Here is a 26,615-nt window from a genome sequence, read left to right on the forward strand (position 1 = left end):
TGGATTTAAGTAACAATGGCACAGCACTGATGACTTACATAAAAGTTTGAAGTATGGATCAATATTTTTTAAAACTAATGGGTAATACACTGCCTCTTAAATTCTACCAAGTCTTACTTTTGTTATTCTTAACCCGAAATATCAGTATTCAAAGCATAGACTGTACATTTCCAAAATTTGACATTAGTTAGGCTGAAGACATTTTTTCACTGGCAGGTTTGAACTTTTTGGATAACCATGGAATTAAATTTCATGAATATAAAGCAGAGTGAAATTATTTCCTTTTTGGAGAATTAATGAATTTTATCAATTTCCTTTAAAAGTTTTTATAAATAATACCAAATATCCACATGCCCACCTTTTACTAAAATCATTCTACAATGTAAGAACTCTGAAGTCAGAACTGTGTTTTTATTTTTGTCTGACAGACACATACATTTAATAGTAATAGGTAATCTCCAAAAAAGTTAATATAGAACACAAGAAGGGCTATTTTCTTAGTACTTAGTACTTAGGTACTTAGTACTTAATCAGAAGAAAAATTCTCATGCATAGAAATAAGTACGGTCTGGGCATCTGGGTGGCTCAGTGGGTTAAAGCCTCTGCCTTCCGCTCAGGTCATGATCCCAGGGTTCTGGAATTGAGCCCCGCATTGAACTCTCTGCTTAGCAGGGAGCTTGCTTCCTCCTCTCTCTCTCTCTCTCTCTCTGCCTGCCTCTCTGCCTACTTGTGATCTCTGTCTGTCAAATAAATAAATCTTTAAAAAAAAAAAAGAAAGAAAGAAAAATACAATTTAAGTTTAGCCTCTGCGTATGCTAATACCATACTAACAAAATTAAACACAAATTTTGGTGAGAAAAGTGAAAGTTACATTTATTTGGACATTTAATGAATTAAAAATTTTACACATCTACCATTTGTTCTTAAAGTCATGGTGAATGTGTTAAAAGACAAAGTTTAGTTTTTGTCCTCAAGGACGTCAGAGCATATGAAAATCTTGGAGGAGAAAACAAATGAAAATAAAATCAAGTGTCAGAATCTGTGGTGCAGAACCAAAGGAAACACTAGTATTTCCTTTGTTATCTTAAATGTCACTTACAATAGAAATCAGGAAGCCAGAGCAGTGATATTTTCTAAAAATCAAGGTGATCTATGTGCTTTTTAAGACCACACGTAGTCTGGTTTCTGAATGATTTATGGTCTTCTCAAACTAATGAAAAAGTTAATAACAAGAGTATTTCTTTGATGAATGTTTTAATTTCTAGTATTGCTATTTAAGTGACTGATGTAAGTATAAAACAGGTAAAGTTACATAGTTAACCATAATACATTTCAAAATAAGTTAGTGTAATAAAAACAAATCATAGCTGTATTATCAAAAGAACTAAGTCTTTACTCATCTTTCCTAGGAACTAGAAAATTACCTCTATTACTTTTCTAGACTCTAAAATTTTGAGTCTAGAAATTTGGTCTAACTCACAACATTAAGAAGATCAGATGTGCCCAGTGTGATAGCATTTTTTAATGACAAAAAATGACGTAAAGTGTTGGGAAAGTTAGAATTTCTGTAGACAAGTAATAGTTTTAATGGTTCTTTGTCCCTCATCCTGTACTACACTACTTCTTTTTTGCTGCAGAAATCAACCAAATTCTCCATGAATTACAAAAATAACATTTATTTTTAACTCAAGTGAAGTCTGCTGGATGTTTATAGCTCAGATAGTTGGTTCAATTTTTCTAGGCTCTGTTAATTTGAACCAGTTTATAGGAAATTTGAAATGGAATGTCCATATGAAAATATCAGTAACACTTCATGGCTAAAAAACGACAGGACACATGGCAAATAAATCAACTGTCCCCAACATTGGAGAGACAAACACAGGGAGACACAGGAGTTATGACTTAACCGCAGTAGAGATTCCACCAGAAATCACCACTGAAGGAAATCACCACTAGGGTAGGAAAACCCGAAGTATAGTTGCTGAATTCCTAGAGGCTCCACACAAACAACTCTGAAAGTTAAAACTCCCGGGGAAGAGAGTCATAAAATGGCCCCCACCAGATTTACCTCCAGGAGCTTGACCAGGTTTCCTCACTAAGTAATGGAGAAAACATCCCCCACTTGTGTTTTGGACAAGGGCCAGGGAAAATTTGAAGTTGGTAAATGTAGATAATTATCGAGGATGAAATGCTTGGTATTTTGGAAATTATTAGACTGTTCCTTCTAATTTAGTGAATGTTTGAAATATTCCACAGTAATAAAAACAATGATAGAAAGCTTTAAAGGGGCGCCTGGGTGGCTCAGTGGGTTAAGCCGCTGCCTTCAGCTCAGGTCATGATCTCGGGGTTCTGGGATCGAGTCCCGCATTGGGCTCCCTGCTTGGCGGGGAGCCTGCTTCCTCTTCTCTCTCTCTCTGCCTGCCTCTCTGCCTACTTGTGATCTCTGTCTGTCAAATAAATGAATAAAATATTAAAAAAAAAAAAGAAAGCTTTAAAATAATTTGAAAAGAAAAAAGAACCAACCAGAGCAAACTGCTTTCCCCTTAAAGCCTGCCCTCAAAGGGAAGATATTTAACCGGAGTCTAACCTGCTGGGGTGTTAGGAGATCCAGCTCACCTGCTGAAAGAAAAATTACCAAGTCCAGCCAGTCTAATTTCCCACGGGAAAGAAGGGAAATATTCAAGTATAGACCACTCTAGCCATCCTGTACCACCTAGTATTCCTAGAACACTGAAAAAGTAAAATAAAATTAAGATGTTAAATAAATAAATAAAATTTAAAAGATTCAAAATAAATAAATAAATAAATGACAAAGCAATTCAAAAGAAAACAAAACATGGAAGCCATTATTTTCCTTTTCTATTATTTGCTTACCAGCAGTCTTATTCTTGCCTTTAATACTATGTTGAACAACAGTGGTGAGAGTGGGCATCCTTGTTGTGTCCCTAATCTCAAAGGGAAGGCTGTCCGCTTTTCCCCATTGAGGATGATATTCACTATGGGTTTTTTATAGATAGATTTTATGAAGTTGAGGAATGCCAGAGTTGCCAATCTGTGGAAAGAATCAAGATGCCCTTCAATGGACAAATGGATAAAGAAGATATTGTCCATGTACACTGTGGAGTATTATGTCTCCATCAGAAAGGATGAATACCCAACTTTTGTATCAGCATGAATGGGACTGGAAGAGATTATGCTGAGTGAAATAAGTCAAGCAGAGAGAGTCATTTATCACATGGTTTCACTTATTTGTGGAGCATAAGGAATAACATGAAGGACATGGGGAACTATAGAGGAGAAGAGAGTTGGGGGTAAACTGGAGGGGAAGACAAGCTATGAGAGACTGTGGACTCAGAAACAAGCTGAGGGTTTTGGAAGGGAAATGGGTGGGGGATTTGGTGGGTCTGGTTGTCGTTTTATGGAGGGCATGTATCACCTGGAACACTGGCTATTGTGCATAAACAATAAATTCTGGAACACGGAAAAGAAATTTAAAAGAAGGCAGTGAGTACTTCCTTGCTACCATCTGAGCAAAACAGCCTGTAACATTAGCCTTTAGTGGCAGTGATAGTCCCTTTACCCTGACAATGTTCAAATGCTTCACAGAATTCAAAACAGGAGATTAGAGCTTGCATGTCTGGTTGACTTATCTGCATGTTTGTCTATAAATCATCTCATAGAAATAGCAAAACCTATGTGTTTGGAGAAAACTTTGATTTTTGCAGTGGGTGCTCTGATATAAGGATCAAAAAGAAGTTTAAATAATTTCTGTTTTTATCATCTTTATAATTTATATAAAAAGGTTCAAGATATTGATGCAAGGATTGGGGGGTAATATATAAGCAGAGGACTCAGTGCTGGTCCAAAGAGAAGAATTAGATTCTTTTGTCTGATCTCTTCAAATGCTTCCTGTACCCAAAAATGATAGAACCTTTTTTTTTCTCCAGTTAACTCCATTTTATTTTTTATTTTTAAATTTTATTTTAATTCTAATATCGTTAACATACAGTGTTATATTAGTTTCAGGTATACAATATAGAGTGATTCAATAGTTCTTTTTTTTTTTTAATTTATTTTCAGCGTAACAGTATTCATTGTTTTTGCACCACACCCAGTGCTCCATGCAATCCGTGCCCTCTCCAATACCCACCACCTGGTTCCCCCAACTTCCCCCCCGCCCGCCACTTCAAACCCCTCAGATTGTTTTTCAGAGTCCGTAGTCTCTCATGATTCACCTCCCCTTCCAATTTCCCCCAACTCCCTTCTCCTATCTCCCCATGTCCTCCATGCTATTTGTTATGCTCCACAAATAAGTGAAACCATATGATAATTGACTCTCTCTGCTTGACTTATTTTAGATTATGCTGAGTGAAAATGATACAATCTTATGTTTCACCATTAATGAGAATCACAAATACTACTATCCCGTAATCTTTTTCAACTTCCACGGACTGAGATGAAAACTGTTCCTTTTAAAACCTTGGTTTAACAGAGAGGAGAGGAGAATACAATAAAATTACACCTCCCTGCCAGCTCCTGGCACTTCATCCCACTTACCTCACTTTAATTTTTCCAGAGCAGCAATCACTACTTGGTACATCATGTGATTGTTTCTCTACTGTCTCTTTTTCTTTCCTAGAATGAAAGTGCCAAATGGGCACACATTTTTTTTTCACTTTTGTATCTCCAGTAAAACTAGCATGTAATATACCCTCAATAAACATCAGCTGAGTGAATGAATAAAGGCAGAAAAGGTTTTTGAGTGTCAAGAAATGGTGGAGATAAATACCAAACAATGATGGCTAGAATTTATAAAGAGAAAAAATAGATGATGGTGATTTTGTTTTACACCTTAGACTTCTTTCAGTTTGGAGGATAATATACATATTATATAAATATAATCTTGGAAATGTTTATATTGTGAGAATAAATATACATCTAAGGAGAGGAAAAGGAAGATATAGAAATACAAGTGACATAAAAAGTAAATAAAAAGCTATCTGCATCCAAATCCATTTTCTGTCTAACTCTTTTGCTTTCCAAGACACTATGTTTTACTAACCATCTCCTTAACTTCTTGTGGTTTGAGACCCTTGCTTATCTTTCTGATATGTAGGTCACTATAGTAATTGTGGTCCCTTGGCTTCTTGAAGTTATAAACTCCCACCTCTTCACTATTGTTTTGGTGTTCCATCTTTTCTATTGCTATGAAGCCAAACTCTTGTGATTGTTTTTCTTACTATCAACTCTGGCCTACAAAAGAAATATCTACAGTACAAAATGGTACCAGTATCCCTTTCACCAGTAGTGTTCCTGATGACTTTGATAAATAGATGTGCCCACTGGGCATTCTTACAGAATATAATCCCCCATTGAGTGGTATGGTCTCATACAATATAGTCCCTCCTGCAAAGCCACTTTTCTGAGCCATTTGGACCCCTTCTAGAACTGTATCCCAGGGAAATTCAGGCATTCTCACTTTTTTTTGGTGTGGGCAATCACTCTCCAGGCTTTTAAGGGCCACTCTAGCAGTGAACCTGTCCTATTTTCTGGGTCTACACTGGTTGTTACATTCTATATTGGGAAAGTGCTCCAAGTCTATGAATTCTTGTTTACCCAGCCTCAAGTTCTGTACCTCTCTGCCTGGCACCCTTAAGCAAGCACCATCGTATTCCGGCGGGTACATATTAGCTCATTCCTGAATCTCCCTTGGAATGCACATAACCAATTACTAAGGTTTTGATTAGTTTCAAAACATACTCATTCTTGTTTGTGCAGTCCTTGTTTCCCACTTATATTACACTCTTCTGATCTGATCTGACTATAAAAGCGTTGTAAAGTAGAACAAAGAGGTGGAAGAAAATCATGCTCTATTTTTTTTCTTTTTTTTTAACATTTTATTTTATTTATTTTTTTATAATATATATTTTTTTCAACTTATTTATTTTCAGAAAAACAGTATTCATTATTTTTTCACCACCCCCAGTGCTCCATGCAAGCCGTGCCCTCTATAATACCCACCACCTGGTACCCCAACCTCCCACCCCCCCCGCCCCTTCAAACCCCTCAGATTGTTTTTCAGAGTCCATAGTCTCTCATGGTTCACCTCCCCTTCCAATTTACCCAAATTCCCTACTCCTTTCTATTTTTAATAACCACTTGACAAGGGAGACTCACTGAGACATTTTCATACTTACAAAGAAAAACATAATGCATGCATTAATACAGGGAGATAACTTTCTTAAAATGGATAGAATTACTATTTGTTTTATTTTAAAAGGGAGGCTTCATCAAATGAAAAGATAGAAAGCTGATGTTTTTTTTTAATATATTCACTTTAATTACATCCATTTATCTGGGAGGAAAACCCTTACCCTTTTAGATTGAAGGTGAAATGAAATATCATCTTTATGAAGAAATAAAATATTTAGAGGTAACATAACTATGAACTAGAGGAGTCGAGTAAATGGAGATTTTCTGTTGATAGTATTTCAACAAAAATACTACTGAATGTTGACTTTTAAATTTTCCCTTCAGTATTGCTTTGAATTTGAGTTGCTAGCACTCTTTACTTGCAATATTATTTGAGATGTATATAAATTTCGGAAAGTTAAAAGAGGACCCTGCACCTGTTGAAACACTCATGCTTTCCTTTCTCACTTAGAAACAGTAAATTCCAAAATGCATTTAAATAGCTAATTTCCTGCTTGAAAATACTAAATTACTTCTGATTTCCCTCTTGTGTTTTGCTAAGAGGAAACTTTAATCTTGTGCCCTAGTAATGATAAGGTGGATACTTTCTGTATTTCTGTTAGGTGCCCTCATTAACATCACTTATAACCTTATATAACAAAGACCATCACCTACAAGACAAAACAGAGATTGGAAAAATGAAAAACAAATGAGATTTTAAAAATACATACATGCATACATCCAAAAACTTATTGTCATCCAGCCCTGAGTGATGGTACCAATTACCCAATGCAAACTGTGTACATTCATGCTTTGGTTTTTAAAGCAATCTTGTCAAAATTTTGTTATTGTTTCATAAAAGTCTTTTTTTTTAATTCTATGTGTGCTACTTGTTTTATGTAGCCTACTGGTTTTATATAATAAGGTTTAAGTACTTTATATTAAATATTTTTGGTCTATATATAAATACTCAAATATATTGAGGAGTCAAATTAAAAATATATATAATTTATTCTAATCACCATGCTCTAGGAATGAGAGATTTATTTTATTATTTAATTCATGCCCCATAAGATACTCCCCAAAGGTTTTTCTACCTTTTTTCTTGGGGATAGGAGGGGCTGATAAGGTTGTTCAGTTGATATAACAATAGATTTAGGGCAGCTATAATCCACTTAAATAGTGTCATACCAAAAAGCATCTGAAGTTTTCCATGTCACATCTTCCTATAGTTTGGAATTTTGGAGAATAATGATGGTGAATTTAAAAATATTTTAAATTAATACAATGTATTTTTCTCAAGCTGGAAGCACAATCTGTTCTTTTAGCTTTAGGTATCTTTCATAGCTTATCAATATGAGGTAAGATTGAAAACCACAGGGGACAAACTGAAATGCATCACTAAATAAAAAACAGGAAGGAAGCCAATGATGACCTTCCTTGTTTATAAATATATGAAGAAACATTTAGCACACATCAGTTCCATCAACAATATCATTGAGTAAACTCTACCTGTATGTTTACCCCAAATATTTTATATATTTAACTTCCCATACTTTGATTTAACTTGAAATACAATTACCTACCCTCCCCCAAAGAATAAGAGAGTCTGTGATAACCTTAATTTCAACATGTCAAGTCCTGTTTATTGATAACTTTGAAATGTTAGCTTATGTTCTAATAGCACAAATGCATTACTCATAGGATGAATTTGTAATCAATTTCCCAAACAATGAAAATTTGAGAATAAAAGAGGTACTATTAATTATAAGAAATGAAGAGCGGGAATAACCCAGGATTGTCCCAGGCAAATATGCATTCATAATGACTTCAATTATTAAACATTGTTGACAGTTTACCAATCCATTTCTAAATTCAACAGTCCCAATTTGCCTTCTTTTTCCATTCATGGTATCTACTACAGAGTCTAATTTAGACAAAACAGAATGAAGTTGAACAGCAAGGAATCTGTACCCAGACTGCATTGGTTCAAATCTCAGTTCTTCCACTTACTATTTGTGATGTTTTGGGAAATTTACCTCAACTCTCAATACTTATTTCTTTTATCTTTAAGGAGGACTGAAGATTTCAGTAAATATTTCATATATTTGTGAAGATTGATTAAGATATAAAATATTTAAAACTGTGCCTAGCACATAGTAGATGATTAATAAATATAAATTACTATTGTGGGCTGAAATATACTACAGTAAGTTCTCTACATAAAAATAAGGGGGTCACCTGGGTGGCTCAGTGGGTTAAGCCTCTGCCTTTAGCTCAGGTCATGATCTCAGGGTCCTGGGATCAAGACCCGCATTGGGCTCTCTGCTTGGTAGGGAGCCTGCTTCCCGCTCTCTCTGCCTGCCTCTCTGCCTACTTGTGATCTCTGCCTGTCAAATAAATGAATAAAATCTTTAGAAAAAAAAAACAGAGGGGAGGAAGCCTAAATTGTATTTTCTTATTAGATTATATTACTTTTTCATAAACAGAAGAATTAATGGTAAACTAAGTATATACAATGAAGTTTTGGTGACTAGATATGAGGAAATATCTCAATTTTGCTTCAGCTTACAACCCTGCAGATTTGTGTGTGCACATTGTAAGAGAAGTTTATTTATTTCCAAAGACATTTTTATTGCTTTTTTTCTTAAGTTAACATATAATGTTAACTTATTTGTCCCAGGGATATCTGTCTGTGAATCATCAGGCTTATACATTTCATGTCACTCACCATAGCACATACCCTCCCCAATATCCATAACCCAACCACCCGAGCCCTAGCCCCCTAACCCCAGCAACCCTCAGTTTGTTTCGTGAGATTAAGAGTCTCTTAGGTTTGTCTCCCTCCAGATCCCATCTTATTTTATTTTTTCCTCCTTACCCCCTATGAGCCTTGCTCATAGGGCCTCTCAAATTCCTTGTATCAGAAAGATCATATGATAATTATGTTTCTCTTATTGACTTATTGTGCTTAGCATAATACCCTCTAGTTCCAGCCACATCATTGCAAATGGCAAGATTTCAAGGGATTTAGACGGCTGCATAGTATCCCATTATACACATCTTCTTTTTTTTATTTCTTTTCAGCATAAAAGTATTCATTGTTTTTGCACCATGCCCAGTGCTCCATGCAATATGTGCCCTCCCCAATACCCACCACCTGGTTCCCCCAACCTCCCACCCCCTGCCCCTTCAAAACCCTCAGGTTGTTTTTCAGTGTCCACAGTCTCTCATGGTTCACCTCCCCTTCCAATTTCCCTCAACTCCCCTCTCCTTTCCATCTCCCCATGTCCTCCATGTTATTCCTTATGCTCCACAAATAAGTAAAAGCATATGATAATTGGCTCTCTCTGCCTGACTTATTTCACTCAGCCTAATCTCTTCCAGTCTCATCCATGTTGCTACAAAAGTTGGGTATTCTTCCATAATACTCCATAGTGTATATGGACCACATCTTCCTTAACCATTCATCTATCGAAGGGCATCTTGGTTCTTTCCACAGTTTGGCGACTGTGGCCATTGCTGCTATAAACATTGGGGTACAGATGGCCCTTCTTTTCACTACATCTGTATCTTTTGGGTAAATGCCCAGTAGTGCAATTGCAGGGTCATAGGAAAGCTCTATTTTTAATGTCTTGAGGAATCTCCACACTGTTCTCCAAAGTGGCTGCACCAACTTGCATTCCCACCAACAGTGTAAGAGGTTTCCCCTTTCTCTGCATCCTCTTCAACACACGTTGTTTCCTGTCTTGCTAACTTTGGCCACTCTAACTGGTGTAAGGTGGTATCTCAATGTGGTTTTAATTTGAGTCTCCCTGAGGGCTAGTGATGATGAACATTTTTTCATGTGTCTGATAGCCATTTGTATGTCTTCTTTGGAGAAGTGTCTGCAGAAGTGTCTGTTCATATCTTCTGCCCATTTTTTGATATGATTATCAGTTTTGTGTGTGTTGAGAAGTTCATTATAGATCCTGGATATCAACCTTTTGTCTGTACTGTCATTTGCAAATATCTTCTCCCATTCCGTGGGTTGCCTCTTTGTTTTGTTGACTGTTTCCTTTGCTGTGCAGAAGCTTTTGATCTTGATGAAGTCCCAAAAGTTCATTTTCGCTTTTATTTTCCTTTGTCTTTGGAGACATATCTTGAAAGAAGTTGCTGTGGCTGATATCGAAGAGATTACTGCCTATGTTCTCCTCTAGGATTCTGATGGAATCCGATTCTGATGGAATCGGATTCTGATGGATTCCTGTCCTACATTGAGGTCTTTTATCCATTTTTAGTTTATCTTTGTGTATGATGTAAGAGAATGGTCGAGTTTCATTCTTCTACATATAGCTGTCCAACTTTCCCACCACCATTTATTGAAGAGACTGTTTTTTTATCACTGTATATTTTTTCCTGCTTTGTCGAAGATGATTTGACCATAGAGTTGAGGGTCCATATCTGGGCTCTCTAATCTGTTCCACTGGACTATGTGTCTGTTTTTATGCCAGTACCATGTTGTCTTGGTGATCACAATTTGTAGTAAAGCTTGAAATCAGGTAACGTGATGCCACCAGTTTTATTTTTGTTTTTCAACATTTCCTTAGCTATTTGGGGTCTCTTCTGATTCCATACAAATTTTAGGATTATTTGCTCCAGCTCTTTAAAAAATACCGGTGGAATTTTGATCAGAATGGCATTAAAAGTATAGATTGCTCTAGGCAGTATAGACATTTTAACAATGTTTATTCTTCCGATCCAAGAGCATGGAATGGTCTTCCATCTTTTTGTGTCTCCTTCAATTTCTTCCATGAGTGTTCTGTAGTTCCTCGAGTACAGATCCTTTACCTCTTTGGTTAGGTTTATTCCCAGGTATCTTATGGTTCTTGGTGCTATACTAAATGGAATCAATTCTCTAATTTCCCTTTCTGTATTTTCATTGCAAGTATAAGAAAGCCACTGATTTCTGTACATTGACTTTGTATCCTGCCATGTTACTGAACTGCTTTATGAGTTCTAGTAGTTTGGGGGTGGAGTCTTTTGGGTTTTCCATATAAAGAATCATGTCATCTGCGAAGAGAGAGAGTTTGACTTCTTCATTGCCAATTTGGATACCTTTTATTTCTCTTTGTTGTCTGATTGCTGTTGCTAGGACCTCTAATACTATGTTGAACAAGAGTGGTGAGAGTGGGCATCCTTGTCGTGGTCCTGATCTCAGCAGGAAGGCTGCAAGCTTTTTCCCATTGTGGATGATATTTGCTGTGGGTCTTTCATAGATAGATTTTATGAAGTTTAGGAATATTTCCTCTATCCCTATACTTTGAAGCGTTTTAATCAGGAACGGATGCTGGATTTTGTCAAATGCTTTTTCTGCATCAATTGAGAGGACCATGTGGTTCTTCTCTCTTCTCATATTAATTTGTTCTATCACATTTATTGATTTGTAAATGTTGAACCATCCTTGTAACCCAAGGATGAATCCCACCTGGTCATGGTGGATAATCTTTTTAATGTGTTGTTGGATCCTGTTGGCTAGGATCTTGTTGAGAATCTTAGCATCCATATTCATCAGGGATATTGGTCTGAAATTCTCCTTTTTGGTGGGGTCTTTGCCTGGTTTGGGGATCAGGGTAATGCTGGCTTCATAAAAAGAGCCTGGAAGTTTTCTTTCTGCCTCAATTTTTTGAAACAGCTTCAGGAGAATAGGTGTTATTTCTTCTTTGAAATTTTGGTAGAATTCCCCAGGGAATCCATCAGGTCCTGGGCTCTTGTTTTTGGGGAGGTTTTTGGTCACTGCTTCAATCTTCGTTACTAGATATCAGTCTATACAGGTTGTCAATTTCTTCCTGGTTCAGTTTTGGGAGTTTATAATTTTCCAGGAATGCATCCATTTCATCTAGGTTGCTTAGCTTATTAGCGTATAACTGTTGATAATAACTTCTGATTATTGTTTCTACTTCCTTGGTGTTCATTGTGATCTCTCCCTTTTCATTCATAATTTTATTAATTTGAGCTTTCTCTCTTTTCCTTTGGATTAGTGTGGCCAGTGGTTTATCAATCTTATTGATTCTTTCAAAAAACCAGCTTCTAGTTTCATTGATATGTTCTACTGTATATCTGGTTTCTAACTCATTGATCTCTGCTCTAGTCTTGATTATTCCCCTTCTTATGTGTGGAGTTGGTTTGATTTGTTGTTGATTCTCCAGTTCTTTAAGGTGTAGAGACAGCTGGTATTCTGGATTTTTCAATTTTTTTGAGGGAGGATTGGATGGCTATGTATTTCCCCCTTAGGACTGCCTTTGCTGTATCCCATAGGTTTTGGACTGAAGTATCTTCATTCTCATTGGTTTCCATGAATTGTTTCAGTTCTTCTTTGATCTCCTGGTTGATCCAAGCATTCTTAAGCAAGATGGTCTTTAGCTTCCAGGTGTTTGAGTTCCTTCCAAATTTTTCCTTTTGATTGAGCTCCAGTTTCAAAGCATTGTGATCTGAAAATATGCAGGGAATAATCTGTCTTTTGGTATTGGTTGAGTCCTGATTTGTAACCCAGTATGTGGTCCATTCTGGAGAAGGTTTCCTGTGCACTTGAGAAGAATGTGTATTCTGTTATTTTAGGGTGGAATGTTCTGTATATATCTATGGGGTCCATCTGGTCCAATGTGTCATTCAATACTCTTGTTTCTTTGTTGATTTTCTGCTTGGATGATCTGTCTATTTCTGAGAGAGGCATGTTAAAATCTCCTACTATTAATGTATTCATATCACTATGACTCTTTATCCTGATTAATAGTTTTCTTATGTAATTGGCTGTTCCCATATTGGGGCCATAGATATTTACAATTTTTAGATCATCTTGGTGGGTAGTTCCTTTAAGAATTATGTAGTGTCCTTCTGTATCTCTGACTACAGTCTTTAGTTTAAAATCTAATTTTTCTGATATGAGAACTACTATCCCGGCCTTTTTTTGAGGTCCATTGGCATGAAAGATGCTTCTCTATCCCTTCACTTTCAGTCTGGGTGTATCCTTAGGTTTGTAATGGGTCTCTTATAGACAACATATGGATGGGTCCTGTCGTTTTATTCAATCTGCAACCCTGTGTCATTTTATGGGCACATTTAGGCCATTCACATTGAGAGTGATTATTGATAGATACGTTTTTATTGACATTGTGTTAGCTTTGAAGTATTTCTTTCTGTAGATTGTCTCTGTATTTCAGTTCAATGCTATTCTTAGGATTTTTCCTCTTTTATAGAACCCCCCCTTAATATTTCCTGCAGTGTCGCCTTGGTGGTCGCATACTCTTCTAAGCCTTGCTGGTCTTGGAAACTCTTTATATCTCTATCCATTTTGATGGCAGTCTTGCTGGATAAAGTATTCTTGGCTGCATGTTCTTCTCATTTAGTACCCTGAATATATCTTGCCAGCCCTTTCTGGCTTGTCAGGTTTCTGTGGACAGGTCTGATGTTATTCTTATGGGCTTTCCTCTGTACGTAAGGAGCCTCTTTGCCCTAGTGGCTTTCAAGAGATTGTATCTACAGTTATAGTCACAACTCAATTTTACTATCAGGTGCCTTGATGGTTTTTTTAGAATCTATAATCTTGGGGGGAAACCATTCTGCCTCTAGTACATGAACACTGGTTCCATTCACGAGATTGGGAAAATTTTCATGAAGAACTTGTTCCACTATATCTTCTAGACTTCTTTCTTTCTCCTCCCCTTCAGAGATTCCAATAATTCTGACATTGGAATGTTACATGGCATCATTTATTTCCCTGATTCTGTTTTCGTGGCTTCTAAGCTGTTTGTTCCTGGCTTCCTCCTGATCCTTTGTCTCTATCTGTTTGTCTTCCAGATCACTAATTCTATCTTCTGTCTCAGATACCCTAGCTTTTAGAGAATTTAGATTAGATTGGATCTCATTGAGAGCATTGTGAACATCATCCCTGGTGGCTTTCAGTTCTGCCCTAATCAATTCTGTTTGGTCATCCATGGCTTTCTCCAACCTAGCTATTGCCTGGATAATTGTTAGCCTGAATTTCCTTTCTGACATATTCTTTATATTGATAGCCATTAGCTCTGTTGCAGAAGGCCCATCCTCTGTATTTTTCTTCTGTTGGGCATTCCTCCTCCTAGTCATTTTGGTGAGAGATGGCTGAACGGATTTAGGTGGATGTATCTACGTGGTGCAGTCAAGGTGCACCCTGGAACGCTTCTGAGCAATCAGGATTCCCCACCCAAATGAGAGAAAAAAGAAAATAAAAAGAAAAAAAGAGAGAGAGACAGGGAAAAAAGGGAAGATAAAAGAGAAGGCTCAGCAAATGGGCCCCAAGATAAGATTTATGAAGTATACAAACAAAAAAAGACAAATAAAAAGACTGATAACAGTATATGACAAGAGAATATATATATATATATATATATATATATATATATATATATAAAAGCAAAAAAAAAAAAAAAAGAAGAAGAAGAAGAAGAAGAACCTTGTCAAAAAGAACCCCAAGTATAAGATTTATATACTATCAGGACAAACACAAATACATGGAAACACTGGTGGAAGAAAAAGTTGGAAGAGTGGTTATAAATTCTCAGTGTGGGCGAGGAAGGTTATTTTGATTCTTCCTGGATGTATCTTGATATCTTTGTTAAAGGACTCAACTTTCCTAAGATAAAGGGGGATTAGAAATTGGTTTACCTACAGGGGTAGCATTGGTTGGGGAAAGGGAATTACCTTGAAGTTTAGCTCTATATGAATACTAAAAAATAAAAATAAAAAAAGAATAAACCTAACTAAACTAAACTAAAATTTAAAAAATATATAAAAAATAGAAAAGCAAAAGAAAAACACGGGTATATGTATCAAAAAGTTCAGGTTGAAAGGTTATTATGGAATTTGATGTACTAGACATCTCACTGTGATGTTAAATAGGTTAAAAAATTATCTATATAAAAAAAATGAACCAGAATAGTGGGAATGACTCAAAAACAAAAGTTGTATCTATGAAGTAGTGGTGGTTGTTCTCTTGTCATCTTCCCCTCCCCCCTTTTTTTTTCCTGGTTGGTTTTCTGGGGGAGGGGCCTGCCACATGGGTTTTCAGACAATGTTCCCTGAGTTAAGTCCTCCGGCCCTCCTCAAGGGGGTCAGCTCTGAGGAAACCCGTTTTTCAGGCTTTTGTTCTCTGGAGGTTTTTATGTTTGTTCTTTTCTTTTCTCTCGCCTTGACAGCTTTTGATGGTTATTGGAGGTTTAAAGGAAAGCAAACTGCACCCCGACCTCCCTCTCAGAGAGAAGCCTCAGTCTGTTCCCCTCTGGGTCTCCAGAGCACATTAAGTTCCCCTGAGGCCACTGGCAGAGCAGGTTCCGAGTCATGGTCCCTGGGAACACAGGAACTCCTACTTGTACCCCAAACCACGACATTGGTGGCTGTCTGGGCAGCTCCGGACCGCCAGAGAGGTTCCAAACAGTGATAACATGCTGAGATTTTCCCACTGGCCCGGGCTAGGAGTGCTGGGTCCGAGAGCACCGGGTTGGCGCCTGCATGCACCTCTCTCACAGGAGGGTGTGGGGCACACATGTCTCAGGCTCTGATAGCAGGGCACAGCATTCTGCTGACTGGCGAGGCTCCCAGCCCCTCACGGGAGCCAGACCCCATGGTTCTCGGGTGCACTGGCGGCTCAGGGACCAAAACCTGGTTTCTCTGCCACACTCTATGGCTCAGCGCCAGGGATGGCTGTCCTGGGTCTGGGGACTTAAGCCGATGTCCCTAACCACCCCGATTCCCACAATTTCCCCCCATAATCCTTTGCTCTTTTTGAGTGCCTTCAACCAAACTTCAAGTTAATGTTGGTCCCCAGAAGCAGGGCACACTCATATTGGGGTATTACTTTCCAATATGTCACCTCTGGTGGCTCCCTCCCCCTTTTGTTTATCTTCCGATATCAGTCTGATGTTCCCACTCCACTTTACCTGCCCACTAGAGTCTTCTGCCCCCATAGAGATACAGACGTGTATAATTCTGATCTCAGACTGATTTTCATGGGTGATCGAAGTTCTTTAGTAGGTAATCAGCTCACTTCAGGGTACAGGTTGAAACAGCGCCTCCTTCTACTTCCCCACCATCTTGTCTCCCCCTGTACACATCTTCTTTATCCATTCATCTGTTGACGGACATCTAGGTTCCTTCCATAGTTTGGCTATTGAGGACATTGCTGCTATAAACATTCAGGGGCAGTGCCCCTTCAGATCCCTACCTTTGTATCTTTAGGGTAAATACCTAGTGGTGTGATTGCTGGGCCATAGGGTAGCTCTACTTTCAACTTTTTGAGAAACCTCCATACTGTTTTCCAGACTGGTTGCACCAGCTTGCATTCCCACCAACAGTGTAGATAGGTTTCCCTTTCTCTACATCCTCGCCAACATCTGTCATTTCCTGACTTGTTAATTTCAGCCATTCTGACCGTTGTGGGGTAGCATCTCATTGTGGTTTTGATTTGTATTTCCCTGATGCCAAATAATGTTAAGCACCTTTTCATGTGTCTGTTGGCCATTTGGATGTCTTCCTTGCCGAAATGTCTGTTCATGTCTTCTGCCCATTTCTTAATTGGATTATTTGTTCTTTGGGTGTTGAGTTTGATAAGTTCTTTCTAGATTTTGGGTACTAGCCCTTTATCTGATATGTAATTTGCAAATATCTTCTCCCATTCTGTCAGTTGTCTTTTGGTTTTGTTGACTGTTTCTTTGCTGTGCAGAAGCTTTTGATCCTGATGAAGTCCCAAAAGTTCATTTTTGCCCTTGATTCCCTTGCCTTTGGCGATGTTTTTAGGAAAAATTTGCTGTGGCTGAGGTGGAAGAGGTTGCTGCCTGTGTTATCCTTAAGGGTTTTCATGGATTCCTGTCTCACATTGAGGTCTTTCATCCATTTTGAGTCTATTTTCATGTGTGGTGTAAGGAAATGGTCCGGTTTAATTCTGCCTGTGGTTGTCCACTTTTCCTAATACCACTTGTTAAAGAGACTGTCTTTTTGACTGGACATTCTTTCCTCCTTTGTCAAAGATTAGTTGACCATAGAGTAGAGGGTCTATTTCTGGGCTGTCTATTCTGTTCCACTGATCTATGTGTCTGTTTTTGTGCTAGTACCATACTGTCTTGATGATTACATATTTGTAATAGAGCTTGAAGTCTGGAACTGTGATGTCACTAACTTTGGTTTTCTTTTTCAACATTCCTCTGGCTATTTGGATATTTTCTGGTTCCTTATAAATTTTAGGATTATTTGTTCCATTTCTTTGAAAAAATTGATGATATTTTGATAGGGGTTGCATTTAATGTGTAGATTGTTTTAAAATTTACATTACATTTAATTACATCACATTACATTTAATGTGTAGATTGTGTCTTCCTCAATTTCTTTCATGAGTACTTTGTAGTTTTCTGAGTACAGATTCTTTGCCTCTTTGGTTAGGTTTATTCCTAGGTATTGCATGGTTTTGTGTAGTGTAAATGTAACTGGGATCAGCCCCTTAATTTCTCTTTCTTCTGTCTTATTGTTTGTGTATAGGAATGCAACTGATTTCTATGCATTGATTTTATATCCTGACACTTTACTAAATTCCTGTATGAGCTCTAGCAGTTTTGCAGTAGTCTTTTGGGTTTTACACAGGAAGTATCATATCGTCTGCAAAGAGTGAGAGTTTGACTTCTTCTTTGCCAACTTGGATGCCTTTAATTTCTTTTTGTTTTCTGATTGCTGAGGCTAGAACTTCTAGTACTATGTTGAATAGAGGCAGTAATAGTGGACAACCCTGCCATGTTTCTGACCTTAGGAATCTTAGCCCTCAGTTTTTCCCCATTAAGAATGATACTCACTGTGGGTTTTTCATAGATGGCTTTGATGATATTGAGGTATGTATTCTGTACCCCTACACTGTGAAGAGTTTTGATCAAGTTTGAGTTTGATCTTTGATCAAGAAAGGTGCTGCACTTTGTCAAATTCTTTTTCAGCATCTATTAAGAGTATCATATGGTTCTTGTTCTTTTATTAATGTACTGTATCATATTGATTGATTTGTGGGTGTTGAACCAAACTTGCAGCCCAAAAATAAATCCCACTTGGTCTTGGTGAATAATCCTTTTGCTGTACTGCTGGATCCTATTGGCTAGTATAATGGTGAGAATTTTTGCATCTGTGTTCATTGAGGATACTGGTCTGTAATTCTCCTTTTTGATGGGGTCTTTGTCTGGTTTTGGGATCAAGGTAATGCTGGCCTCATAAAATGAGTTTAGAAGTTTTTCTTTCATTTCAGTTTTTTGGAACAGTTTCAGGAGAATAGGCATTAATTCTTCTTTAAATGTTTGGTAGAATTCCCCTGGGAAGCCATATGGCCCTGGGCTCTTGTTTGTTGGGAGATTTTTGATGACGGTTTCAATCTCCTTACTGGTTATGGGTCTGTTCAGGTTTCTACTTCATGCTGGTTCAGTTTTGGTAGTTTATATGTCTCCAGGAATGCATCCATTTCTCCCAATTGTCAAATTTGCTAGTGTATAGTTGCTTATAATATGTTCTTATAATTGTTTGTATTTCTTTGGTGTTGGTTGTGATCTCTCCTCTTTCATTCGTGATTTTATTAATTTGGGTCCTTTCCCTTTTCTTTTTGATAAATCTGGCCAGAAGTGTATCAATCTTAGTAATTTTTTCAAAGAACCAGTGCCTAGTTTTGTTGATCTGTTCCACTGTTCTTTTGGTTTCTACTTCATTGATTTTTTTGTTCTAATCTTTATTAGTTCTGTTCTTCTTCTGGGTGTAAGCTGTCTGTGCTGCTCTTTCTCCAGCTCCTTTAGGTGTAGGGTTAGGTTGTGCACTTGAGACCTTTCTTGGTTCCTGAGAAAGGTTGGCATTGCTGTATATTTTCCCCTTGGGACCATGTTTGCTGTGTCCTAAAGATTTTGAACAGTTGTGGTTTTTTTTAATTGAATTTATTTATTTTCAGCATAACAGCATTCATTATTTTTTCACCACACCCAGTGCTCCATGCAATCCATGCCTTCTATAATACCCACAACCTGGTACCCCAACCTTCCACCCCCCCGCCACTTCAAACCCCTCAGATTGTTTTTCAGAGTCCATAGTCTCTCATGGTTCACCTCCCCTTCCAATTTCCCCCAACTCCCTTCTCCTCTCTAACTCCCCATGTCCTCCATGCTATTTGTTATGCTCCACAAATAAGTGAAACCATATGATAATTGACTCTCTCTGCTTGACTGATTTCACTCAGCATAATCTCTTCCAGTCCCGTCCATGTTGCTACTAAAGTTGGGTATTCATCCTTTCTGATGGAGGCATAATACTCCATAGTGTATTTGGACCACATCTTCCTTATCCATTCGTCCGTTGAAGGGCATCTTGGTTCTTTCCACAGTTTGGCGACCATGGCCATTGCTGCTATAAACATTGGGGTACAGATGGCCCTTCTTTTCACTACATCTGTATCTTTGGGGTAAATACCCAGTAGTGCAATGGCAGGGTCATAGGGAAGCTCTATTTTTAATTTCTTGAGGAATCTCCACACTGTTCTCCAAAGAGGCTGCACCAACTTGCATTCCCACCAACAGTGTAAGAGGGTTCCCCTTTCTCCACATCCCCTCCAACACATGTTGTTTCCTGTCTTGTTAATTTTGGTCATTCTAACTGGTGTAAGGTGATATCTCAATGTGGTTTTAACTTGAATCTCCCTGAGGGCTAGTGATGATGAACATTTTTTCATGTGTCTGATAGCCATTTGTATGTCTTCATTGGAGAAGTCTCTGTTCATATCTTCTGCCCATTTTTTATATGATTGCCTGTTTTGTGTGTGTTGAGTTTGAGGAGTTCATTATAGATCCTGGATATCAACCTTTGTGTTTTCATTTTCATTTGTTTCCATGATTTTTCAAAATTCTTCTTTAATTTCCAGTTGACCCATTCATTCTTTAGTAGGATACTCTTTAGTCTCCATGTATTTGAGTTCTTGCCAACTTCCCTCTGGTGATTGAGTTCTGGTTTCAAAGCACTGTGATCTGAAAATATGCAGGGAATGATCCCCAATCTTTTAGTACTGGTTGAGACCTGAATTGTGACCCAGGATGTGATCTATTCTGGAGAATGTTCCCTGTGCACTAGAGGACAATGTATATTCTGTTGCTTTGGGGTGAAATATTCTAAATATATCTGTGATGTCCATGTGGTCCAGTGTATCATTTAAAGCCTTTATTTCCTTGTTGATCTTTTGGTTAGATTATCTGTCTATTTCAGTGAGTGGGGTGTTAAAGTCCCCCACTATTATTGTATTATTATTGATGCATTCCTTTGATTTTGTTATTAATTGGTTTATATAATTGATATAATTGTCTGTTCCCATGTTAGGGGTATAGATATTTAAAACTGTTGGATCTTCTTGTTGGACAGACCCTGTAAGTATGATATAATGTCCTTCCTCAATTCTTATTATAGTCTTTGGCTTAAAATCTAATTTATCTGATATAAGAATTGTCACCTGAGCTTCCTTTTAATGTCAATTAGCATGGTAAATTGTTTTTCATTCCCTCACTTTAAATCTAGAGGTGTTTGTGGTTTAAAATGAGTTTCCTAAAAAAAAAATAAAATAAAATAAAATAAAATAAAATAAAATGAGTTTCCTGTAAACAGCATATTGATGGCTCTTGGTTTGTTTTTTGTTTTTTGTTTTTTTTTTTTTTAAATCCATTCTGATACCCTGTGTCTTCTGACTGAAACAGTTTAGGCTCTCTCTTTGCTTAGAGGACCCCTATCAATATTTCCTATAGGGCTGGTTTGGTGTTTGCAAATTCTTTTAGTTTTTGTTTGTCCTGGAAATTTTTTATTTCTCCTATTTTCAATAACAGTCTAGCTCAATAAAGTATTTTTGGCTGTATATTTTTCTCATTTAGTGCTCTGAATATATCATGTCTTTCTGGCTTGCCAGGTCTCTGTGGATAGGTCTGCTGCCAATCTAATATTTCTATCATTGTATGTTACTGACCTCTTGCCCTGAGCTGCTTTCAGGATTTCTCTTTGTCACTGAGACTTGTATCTTTTACTATTAAATGATGGGGCATAGACCTACTTTTATTGATTTTGAGAGGGATTCTCTGTGCCTCCTGGATTTTGATGCTTGTTCCTTTCACCAAATTAGGGATATTCTCTGCTATAATTTGCTCCAATATACCATCTGCCCCCTCTCTCTTTCTTCTTCTTCTGGGATTCCAACTATTCTAATATTGTTTCATCTTACAGTATCACTTATCTCTCAAATTCTCCCCTCATGGTCCAGTAGTTGTTTGTCTCTCTTTTGCCCAGCTTTGTTATTCTCCATCATTTGGTGTTCTATATCACTAATTCTCTCCTTTGCTTCATTTATCCTAGCATTAAGAGCTTATGTTTCTTTTGCACCTCATTAATAGCTTTTTTTTATTTCAACTTGATTAGATTTTAGGTTTTTTTTTCTCCAGAAAGGGATTTTATTTCTCCAGAAATAAGAGATAAGAATGTGGTCAGGCTGGAGACTAGAACAAAGGCATGCAAAATATTTAGGGTATATTTTAATCTATTAGAAGAAATTTTATCCCAACATTTTAAAGAAAAAAAAAATATATATATACACAAAAAATAAGGTTAAATACAGTGAAGGGTTAGAACATGACTGTAATAATGAAAATTTTAAAAGATTTTTTTAAATATACTTATAAAATTGTTAGAAAATATTAAAATAGGAAAGAGTAAAAACTTTTAAAAATAGAATAAGAAAAAAATAAAATTAAAAAATTTTAACTTTGAAAGACTGAAAAATCATGGGAAAAAATCCATGAATTCTATGTGTTGCATTTCCCTAGCTCTGCAGTTCCACATTCTCATTGATCGGTGAAGTTGGTCTTGGCTGGATGTTCTTGCTGATCTTCTGAGATGGGGCCCTTGCTTAGCCTCTGGAGTGATGTTGCTCAGTTGATCAGACTTCTAAAAATTCCAATTTTGTAATCTGCTGCTCCACAGCTTGATGGAAGCCAGCCCCTCTCCCAACAGTCTATCTTCCCTTCGGTTGCCTTGGGATTCACTTCTATGCACATTCCACCTTTCAGAAAGGGTCAGTCTTCTGTTTCTAGAATTGCTGCTCTTCTTCTTTCCTATCTCCTTAGATTTTGTAGATGTTCAGAATGGTTTGATAACTATCTAGCTGAACTCCTGGAACATGATGATATTTAGGTCTCCAACTTCTCCACCATCTTGCTCATCCCTCCACATGTAGTGTTTTATTCTGTCCTTCTCCTTACTTCTCTGAAGGGAAAGTATAATGGTGAGTGGAGCTTTATTTCTATTTTAAGGAATGGGAGACAAGAGATTTGAAAGAGCAGAGTTTATGCTGACATTGTGCTCTGTGCCCAGGGAGTGAGGGTTTGAAGCTTGGACTTGGAAGCATTGGTGTTCAGGAAGGATGTTTTCCAAGTTTCCTGCACACAGAGTTGCTTGGCTGGTCTGCCTAAATGGACCCATTCCTGCCTTTTGAAGGGGAGCTTGAAGGTGGCTTGAAACCCTAGGACACTGGAGGAAAGGACACCTGGGTGGGCCAGGGTAGACAAACCCAGGGAATTCCAGAGCTAACAATTAACATGTTTCTGAGATTGGAGTTTGCTTTTCTGAGTAGCATTGAGTGGGGGTGGAAAGCAGTCTCTAGGTCTTAGGAATCACTGTGTCAGCAGGTGTGAGCCTGGCAGGGGAGTCATATCAGATAGCTGGGAGATTGGGAGGCTGTGGCAGTAGGCCTTCTGCCTTGATGCACAGGCCAGCTTGCTCCAGGGACGGGGCTCTGCTCTCTAGCCAGCCCTCCTACTGCAGATGTGATAAGAAACTTGCTTCCTATTGGGTTCTCTAACCCTTGTCTCAGCAGGGGGCTTGGTGGGAAGTAACTCACAGCAGCATTCTGGATTCTTGCCCAGTGTGCCCCTTGCTTCCTCAGACAAGGCACCGCAGGTATCCTCTCCTGGCATCTATGAATTCAGCTGGCAGAGGCACTTCTTCCAGAGCCACACCCCTGAGAAATCCTCCACTTTCCTGTGTTATGTGGAAGAGGCCAGTTTTCACTCAGAACTGAAATCTCAGCTCCTGTTATTAGGTTCCAAGGCCATATGGCATACCAGTCTCCTTAAAGCTCTAGTTCCACATGGGACCTCACGTGGGAGACTGAGATCAAACCTGGGCAGCCTGTTGTTGCTGCTGCAGCTGCTGCTGCTGCTGCATCTGCTGCTGCAAGTTCCTTCCTGAAAAATGTGCAGCAAATCCTGGTTTGTGGTGATGTTTCAGGAAAGAGGGACAGGTGCACCATTCTGCCCCAGCACAGGAGGATGGCGGACGTCAATCACAGGTGGCTGGTGCAGGGAGGAGAGATGTCTGTTTCCCAGGACCTTGGACAGAGCGATATTTGGACCCTGGGATGCTTCTCTACTCAGCTTTCTCAGGTGAGCACATCAGACAAGGGGAGGAAGTGTATGTGCTCACCTCGAATCGAGGAAGGTGTCTGGTTTCAGGTTTCATGTGCAACTGGATTCCTCTTATGACTCATTCTTCTGATGGAGTGTGGTGACTCCAGGTCGCTTAGTCTCTTGTTTGCTTGCTTGCTTCATATCTGTGAGATATTTTTTATTTATTTATTTATTTTTACCTAGGTTACGTTTGTATTCTAAATGTTTTTCTTTCACTTTTTTTTTTTAAAAATTATGATCATATAATATGTCATTTGTTTCAAGGGTACAGGTTTGTGATCCTTCTGTTTCACACAACTACTGTGCTCACTTCAGCACACACCCTCCCCAGGCCTATCATCCAGCCATTCCATTCCCCCACCCCCTTCCCTTTCAGAAACCCTGTTTGTTTCCTGAGTTAAGTGTCTCTTATGTTTTGTCTCCCTCCCTGGTTTCATCTTCCTTCATTTTTTCCTCTCTTACCCTATGATCCTCTGTCTTATTTCTTAAATTCCATATATCATCCATGAAATAAGGGGGGCTGCCGATGGTGGTGGAGGCCTTAAGGAGACGTGCATGTTTTTCTAGCTCTGAGGGTTTTACACAGCTCCAAATGGCACGGATTCCTTCTGGGGGGCAACGGGAGTCTTGTGGAGTGGCTCACGCATCCCCAATCTGGAGGACTTGTGGACCAGGACTCTGGATTAGAATTAGGGCCAAGGGGCATGGCTGGCCTGATCTGCCAGAGTTGAGGTGATCTTCCCCAGTAGCTGAGAAGAGGGCAAGGGTCAGGATGAGTGTAAGTCTGTGGGTTTGTGTCCAGAGGTCCGCCAAATGTGGGGGTGGCCTCAGGTGCGCACTCAGGTTTCTTCTGATCTGTGGGTTTTGTGCAGCTCCAGATGGCACAGCTTCCTTCAAGGCTGGGGGGGCCAGGCAGAGTAATATGATGTGATTCAGGGATGGCAAATATTGGAGAGCTTGGGGCCAGGACTCTGGGGCAGAAGCCTGAAAACCCATCCTAGGGTTAGGGTTAGGTCTGAGGGTAATGGCATCCCAATCTCCTGGTGCTGAGGCAAGCTCCCTGGGGGGCTGAGTTGAGAACGGGGCTCAGGATCAGTGTTAGTCTGCAGGTTTGTGTACAAGGGGCCACAAATGTGGGGGTGGCCTCAGGTTCCTGCAGGTTTTTCCCACTCTGAAGACTTTGTGCAGCTCCAAATGGCACAGTTTCCTTCTGGGGGGCAGACGGAGTCCTATGGTGTGGCTCAGGGTTATCATACTTGAACACTGGGGCACAAGATATGGAGTCGGAAGCCTGAATACCCAAACTAGTGTTAAGTTTATGACCTGGGGACATGGCAGGACTGATCTGCTGGCACTGAGGCGAGCTCTCCATGGGGGCTGATTTGATGAGGGTTGTCAGACTGAGTTTCAGGCTGCAAATTTGTGCCCAGGCCTACAAAAGATGGGGATGGCCTCAGGGGGGGCATGCAGGTTTCTTTTGCTCTGAGGGTTCTATGCAGCTCCAAATGGCACAGTTTCCTTCTGTGGGGCAGGTGAAATCTCGCAGTATGGCTCCAGGGTCCCCAGTCAAGGGCTTGGGTGTCAGGCCTCTAGGACTGGATGCCTGAAAACCACACCTAGGGTTAGGGTTGAGGACTAGGGGCATGGTAGGCTGGATCTGCCAGTGCTGAGGCAAGCTCCTTATGGGAGTGAGTTGAGGGCAGGTGTCAAGCTGAGTGTCAGGCTGCGGGTTTGTGTCTAGGGGGGCCACCAATGCTGGGGGGTAGCCTCAGGGGATCATGCAGGTTTCTCCTGTTCTGAGGGTTTTGCACAGTTACAAATGGCACGGTTTTCTCCTAGGCAGCAAGCAGAGTCCTCTGGTGTGGCTCAGGGTCCTCAAAATTGAAGGCTGCAGAGCCAGCTATGGAGTCAGAAACCTGAAAACCCAACCTAGGTTTAGGGTTCAGAACTATAGGCACTGCAGATCTGCTGGTGCTGAGGGGAGGTGCCCAGGAAGCAGAGTTGAGAGGAGGTCAAGCTGAGTTTCAGGCTTCAGGTTTGTGTCTAGGGGGCTGTTTAAGGTGGGAGTGGTATCAGGGGGGCATGCTGGTTTCTCCTGCTCTTAGGGATTTGTGCAGATCCAAATGGCACAGTTTCATCCTGATGGGCAGGTGGAGTAATGTGGTGTGGCTCAAGGGTCATCAATCTGCAGGGATTTGGGGCCAGGCCTCTGGGGATGGAAGCCTGAAAAGCCAACCTAGGGTTATGGTCAGGGCCTAGGGGCATGGCAGGCCTGATATGCCACTGCTGAGGTGAAGTTCCCAGGGGCTTAGTTGAGATCAGGCGTCATGCTGTGTGTCGGGATGTAGATTTGTGTCCAGGGGACCTTCTGAAATGGGTTGTAGTAGCCCAAGTGCCCATGTAGGTTTCTCTCACTCTGAGGGTTTGCAACAGCTCCAAGTGGCACGGTTTCCTTCTGGGGGACAGTCAGAGTCCTGGGGTGTGGCTCAGTGGTTGCCAATCTGGTGGGCTTCGGGGCCAGGCCTCTGGGGATAAAGTCTGAAAACCGAGCCACGGGTTAGTGTTAGGGTCTGGGACATAGTAGGCCTGATCTGTGGGCACTGAGGCGAGCCGTCACAGGGGATAAGGTTTAGTTTCAGGCTGCTGGTTTGTGTCTCCGGGGGGGCTGCTGAAGGTGAGGGTAGCCTCAGGAAGGAATGCTGGTTTTGCCTGCGCTGAGGGTTTTGCACAGCTCAAATGACATGGTTTCCTTCTGGGGGACAAGCAGAGTCCTGTGGTGTAGCTCAAGGTCCTAATACTTGAAGGCTGGAGTGCCAGTTATGGAGTCTGAAGCCTGAAAACCCAACCGAGGTACAGGGTTAGGGCCTAGTGGCATGGTAGGCTCGATCAGCCAGCGCTGAGGTGAGCTCCCAGGGC

General features: G+C 39.6%; 1 pseudogene; it reads left to right on the top strand.

Moving 5' to 3' along the window:
• The window catches only part of LOC122903725, a 33,810-nt pseudogene extending 10,329 nt beyond the window's left edge, over positions 1–23,481 (top strand).
• Positions 23,482–26,615: the final 3,134 nt, after the last annotated feature.

The sequence above is a fragment of the Neovison vison genome, chromosome 1 (genome assembly GCF_020171115.1).
Source record: "Neovison vison isolate M4711 chromosome 1, ASM_NN_V1, whole genome shotgun sequence".
In the NCBI taxonomy this organism is placed as follows: Eukaryota; Metazoa; Chordata; class Mammalia; order Carnivora; family Mustelidae; genus Neogale; species Neogale vison.